We start from the raw sequence: 5,916 nt of genomic DNA, 5'->3' as shown, positions 1-5,916 counted from the left end.
CTTTCCCTAGAGATTTTTTCCTGTTTTAAGGAACTGAAGTATAATAGATTAGGGAGATGCAGTAGAAGGAAAACATTATTAATCTAGTGCAACTGTTTGTTAGGTCTGCAGACATCCAGAGAGACTAGGGGCCTTGCATATATGACATTCGGACTTGCAGAGAAAATTATTACACCTGTTACAGATTATCAGAAACAACAGCCCTCTCCATGTACAGCCACCATACATAGCCTCTTGGGTTCCAGGAGATAAGCTATATGTAGGGACGTGCATAAATCATGGCAAGATGAAGCGATTTTCGTTGGCTGCTCACAATGTATGAAGCCAATTTCTTGGCCTTTTTGTGGTGAAACCCCCCCTTGCTGCTGATTGGCCAAGGGGTCCTGGTGGCCCCACCCCTTTGCTGCTAATTAGCTGAGATGCCAAAACCCTTTCACTTTCCTAACTGGTGCCTTCACCGAATTTATATCATAGACTCAGCCTCTTAGTAACTCCCTCAAACCATGCGCTCTATGGCTGCAGGGATTGCTGTGATTTCTTTGTATTCTAGTAAGTTTGTTTTTTTTCCTGGTGATTCTGTGCAAAATTTTGGGAAACAGCATTTTTTGTGGTGATCCCAGAAACCGCTGTTTTTTGTAAGTTTCAGGAAAAACACAAAGCCAGGATTTAAGTAGGTCCCTAGCTTTATGTTGAGGCAGGTCTCCAGCACAGCAGCTTCCCGTTTCACTCAAAAGACCTTTGAGATGGATCCACAGGCAGGTTCCAGGCTTCTTTGTGTGGTTTTGGGGGTCAGCAGGAACATCTGACTTCTTGCCTCAGCCCGGCTCCTCCCATCTCAACTTCATTTCTTTTTTGCAAACATGTCATAGCAGAAGCAACAACAGACTGACCACAGGTTTGTGGCCACTTCCCTCCATGCCAAGCAGGAAAAGAGCCTTGATTTAAGTGCACATCCTTGCGTGAAATAATTACAGAAGGCTTGCAGACAGTGGCAGTAGCTTTCTGTTTAAAGGATTTTTTTTCTCCTCGAGTCCCCAGACCTATGAGATGTTTTGGAAAGGCAAATCATAGATTTCATAGGTTTTTAGGGCCAGAAGGGACCTTAGTAGATCATCGAGTCTGACCCCCTGCCCTGGGCAGGCAAGAGGGCTGGGGTCAGATGACCCCAGCCAGGTGCTTGTCTAGTCTCCTCTTAGAGACCTCCAAGGTAGGGGAGAGCATCACCTCCCTTGGAAGCCCATTCCAGATTTTGGCAACCCTCACCGTAAAGAAATTTTTCCTAATGTCTAATCTAAATCTGCTCTCTGTCAGTTTATGGCTGTTGTTCCTAGTAACCCCAGTGGGTGCCCGGGTAAACAGAGTATCCCGTATTCCTTGCTGCCCCCCACCTGATGAATTTGTAGACTGCTTAGACAAAGTCCCTAAGTCTAAGCAGACTCCTCTCAGACCAGGTCTGGATGCAAGTGGTCTGCCTCGGTATGCAAATTCACTCCATTAAGAAAGTCTGTCTTCACAACTCAGTTACTCTTCAATAACTGTGAATATTGTAAACCATCCTGATGAGGTGAGTCAGGCCTATCAAAAGTCCACAATTTGTACCTGGCGATACTTATTACCTCCATACGTCTCCAGTGAATTACAGGCATCTATATTAAAAATGGCCAACTGTTAGACTATCACACTTCCTCCTGCTTTCTATCTGGAAAACATTTGAAACTATTGATGAGAGTAGTCTAAAAATGTACTGCACTTACTGATGACAATAGGAGATTAGCAACATTACAAAGTAGAAAAATATTAAGCTCACTTTTATGCAATACTCTCTTAACTTACATTTCATAGTGAAAAGAAAGGGTCTTTAAAATGTAAAGAACCAGAGATGGCACTGTTTCCTGGGAAGAAAAATAACAGTTTAAATTGCAGGAGGGGGGAAGGGGGAGCAAATGTCTTTTTGTTTTGTGTTTGTGTGGTGCCAAGTACTTACTATAGGGTGCTGGGCTGTGACTGGAGCTCTGAGTCATTATCACAAGACAAATACAGTCAGTATGTAGCAAAGGAGGGGTGAGTGGGGTGACTGCCCTGGGCGCTGAAGCAAAGGGACACCAAAAGACACGCTAGGAAATCTGGTTGTCACACCAGACGACAAAGCTAACCTATTTAACAATTTCTTTGTCTCCATTTTCCTGAACAGGGATCGGGTCACCTCCCCCACCGAGACCCCCAGAGGCCCCAGGGGAGGCGCACCCAGGCCTAGGGTCAGTGAGGATCCAGTCAGGGAACTTCTGGAGGGACTGGACGTGTTTAAATCAGCAGGTCCTGACGACCTCCACCCCATAGTGCTGGGGGAATAAGCAGAGGTCATTGCAGGACCCCTGGCATGGCTTTACAAGCACTCGTGGTGCTCTGGTGTGGTGCCAGAGGACTGGAAAAGGGCCAAAGTGGTTCCCATTTTCTAAAAAGGGAGGAAGGAGGACCCAGGAAACTATAGGCCAGTTAGTCGTACCTCGATCCTGGGTAAGCTTTTTGAGAGAATTACCTGGGCGCATGTCCATGAGGGGCCAGCAGGGGAGATTATGCTTGGGGGCAACCAACACGGGTTCATTCGAGGCAGGTCCTGTCAGACCAACCTGGTGGCCTTCTACGACCAGGTCACAAAATTCTTAGACACAGGGGTAGCAGTGGACATAGTCTTTCTCATCTTCAGGAAGCTCCGCACTGTTGAACATCTTCATCAACGACTTGGACGAGGGGGTAAAAAGCACCCTGTTCAAATTCGCAGACGACACTAAGTTGTGGGGGGAAGCGGGCATGTGAGAAGGGAGGAATAGACTGCAATCGGACACTGACAAGTGCAAGGTGCTGCACCTGGGGAGGAAGAACCAGCAGCAGACCTACAGGCTGGGGAGCTCCCTTCTTGTCAGTACGGAGGCAGAAAAGGATCTTGGAGTCATTATTGATGCCAAAATGAACATGGGCCAACAGTGTGGGGATGCGGTCAGGAAGGCCAACCGCACTTTTTCATGCATGCACAGATGCATCACGAGCAGGTCCAAGGAGGTGATCCTCCCCCTCTATGCAACACTGGTCAGGCCACAGCTGGAGTACTGCGTCCAGTTGTGGGTGCCGCACTTCAGGAGGGATGTAGACAGCATGGAGAGGGTCCAGAGGAGGCCCACCCGCATGATCAGGAGGCAGCAGGGCAGGCCCTATGAGGAGAGGCTAAGGGACCTGAACCTGTTCAGCCTCCACAAGAGACGGCTGAGGGGGGATCTAGTGGCCTGTTACAAATTAGTCAGGGGGAACCAGCAGGCATTGGGGGAGTCCCTGTTCCCCTGAGCACTACCAGGAGTGACTAGAAATAACGGTCACAAGCTGGCAGAGGGTAGATTCAGGCTAGACATCAGGAGACGCTACTTCACAGTCAGGGCGGCTAGGATCTCGAACCAACTTCCAAGAGAAGTGGGGCTGGCTCCTACCCTGGGGGTCTTTGAGAGGAGGCTGGATGAACACCTTGCTGGGGTTGTTTGACCCCCGTACTCTTTCCTGCCATGGCAGGGGGTCGGACTTGATGATCTGCTCAGGTCCCTTCGACCCTACCAACTATGAAACTATTAGGCTACTATGCATTAAGTGTCTCATGTAGACATGTCTCGTGGCTCAGAAATCCAGAAATTCTTTTGGAGTTCAAATAGGCACTACTGCAATGTTTACTATGTCTTTTTCATTGTCAGAGCTAGTTCGTATTGTTGTACTAAAAGACAATCCTTCACAGGAGGCAAGTTCAGGAATGGTACCTATGTGATCTGTCTGTAAGAGACGCAGAACACTCACCTTTGCTTCCTTCCCTTGTTAATCCTACACTAAACAGAGAGACCTAGTGCGGAGCCTCTGGCCCACACTGTGCCTGTACTAACAGAGGACCTGATTGTTCCCAGCCCTCCATAGCCCTGATTTTATGTTAAAACTGAAGGTGAAATGTGGCTTCACTGAAGTCAGTGACAAAACTCCCACTGATTTCAACAGGACCAGGATTTTACCCTCAGTGCTCTGTGAGTGTGATTCAAATGTAGCTAAATGTGTTTGTTTTCAAAATGTGAATCTACTTATATAGGGCAGCAGAGTGCTGGTGTTTTCATTATCCTGCACAAGCTTTATATTATAAACTTCTAAATACATTCCTGCTCCATTTAAGTTTTGTTTTTACCCCAGGTTGTAGTCTTAGAGCAAGTTCTAATATTTAGGGTTTGATAATGTAAGTCTGAAGTGTGGAAAATACATTGTGTTCATTATACAACTGCTCTAGTGGACCCAAAGGCGCTTACTTCTGAAAAGAGCTATCTGAAACCCCGTCATACCTGTTCAGTTCAACTGCTTTGAATGTGGTTAAGGTATAGAGGATTACATGCTTGACTTAAAACAGGGAATGTTCAATGCATGCATGGGTGAGAGTGCATGAACAGTTGTTCCGATAATGCTTTTCATCCTGATTTTTGAACTGGGAAATTTCTCCAACTGCATTTAAAAAACACATATGCACAGTCACCTGCAGTAAAAATAACTACTCGTGTCTGCACAAATTGGGTGCTCCCACAACCAGAGATGAAGTCCCAAATCTGTCATTTATATATGCAAAACCCCAATTTGTGGTACCAAATCTGTGATAAGTGTGCACACATAATGTGATTACATTCACATTATTTATGTAGCAACCTGCTTTCTCTATGTTTCAAATCAGGTCATTTACACTAACTGTTATCAACATGATAAAACTAGTTTTTATTCTTGCTTTTGCAACTTTATTTGTATTCAAGAGCCTGCACACATTCAACAGCAAGTGCACTGCAGGGCTAGTCTTGTGCCTTAGGTTGCTGGGGTTTTTTGTTCTCTCTAGGGACACTATTATGGAGGAAGACTGCAGCCTTCCCTTTGTCCAGAGCATCATTGTTACCCTTCCTCCAGAACTTTCTGTTTCATTCTCTTTAAGAGAATCAGTAATATAATGACTCAGGTGTACAAGCCAATAGACTTCAGTTGAGTCGAGATTTGTAAAAAGGGAAATATATACCACAACCTAGTGAACACATTTAGAAACGAGGATTAGAACAGTAGGCGCTCTTGTAAAAAAAGTCCCATCTTGCAGCCCCTAGAGAAAATTGGTGTGTTCTGCATCTCCTTGGTTGCCTTTCCCCCGCTCCGTCCCTTCCAGTAATGTCATGTCAAATGGTAAAATGGCTCTCTGAAACACTCTCTTCCTCCCTGGTCAAACATGAGGTTCCATGGAAACCACACTTCTCTCTCCCAATACTTGTCAGTCCTGTCAAACCCATTTACCCTCATGCCTTTCAGTTCACTAAGCTTTGACAACCCCCATGCCTCAAAAATAAATTTGGGACCTGATCCTAAATCCATTTAAAACAACTTGAGCTCTTTCAGCAATTTCAGAGGACTTGAGGTTCTTTATGAACAAAGTCAGCTGTGTACAGCAAGGCCCTGTAGCTGAGGGTTTCCAAATGATCATAAAAAGAGCAGAGGCACCATTCTGTGCTTAGCAAGCAGTTTAGTTTAACATAACCCATCAAAGGTGAGAATGTCCTGTAGCCCAGAAAGTTCTGCATGCATTTAAAAAAACAGGAACAAACAATACATTAATGATTGAACATTTTATTTTATTTTTCTTTCCTTTTGTTTTTCTTTTTTGCCCACAGGAACAGACCAGAAAGCAACATGGTGTCATGACCCAAAAGGCATGATTGTGTGTGTGCTTCGGCACCAGAATTATCCGCCAAGTTGCAGAGCATTGCACGGGAGTGTTTCCTGTTGCAGAGGAAACCCCGGTGCAGGGACGAGATGGATGTGGAGTCCTCTTCGGCTTGGGCGGAAACCGCTCAAGCCTCTTATATGGCTAACAGGCCAATC

This window comes from Alligator sinensis, unplaced genomic scaffold (assembly GCF_000455745.1).
Source record: "Alligator sinensis unplaced genomic scaffold, ASM45574v1 scaffold1018_1, whole genome shotgun sequence".
Classification (NCBI taxonomy): domain Eukaryota; kingdom Metazoa; phylum Chordata; order Crocodylia; family Alligatoridae; genus Alligator; species Alligator sinensis.
The sequence above is the reverse complement of the archived record's forward strand: the minus strand, read 5'-3'. Positions refer to the sequence as shown.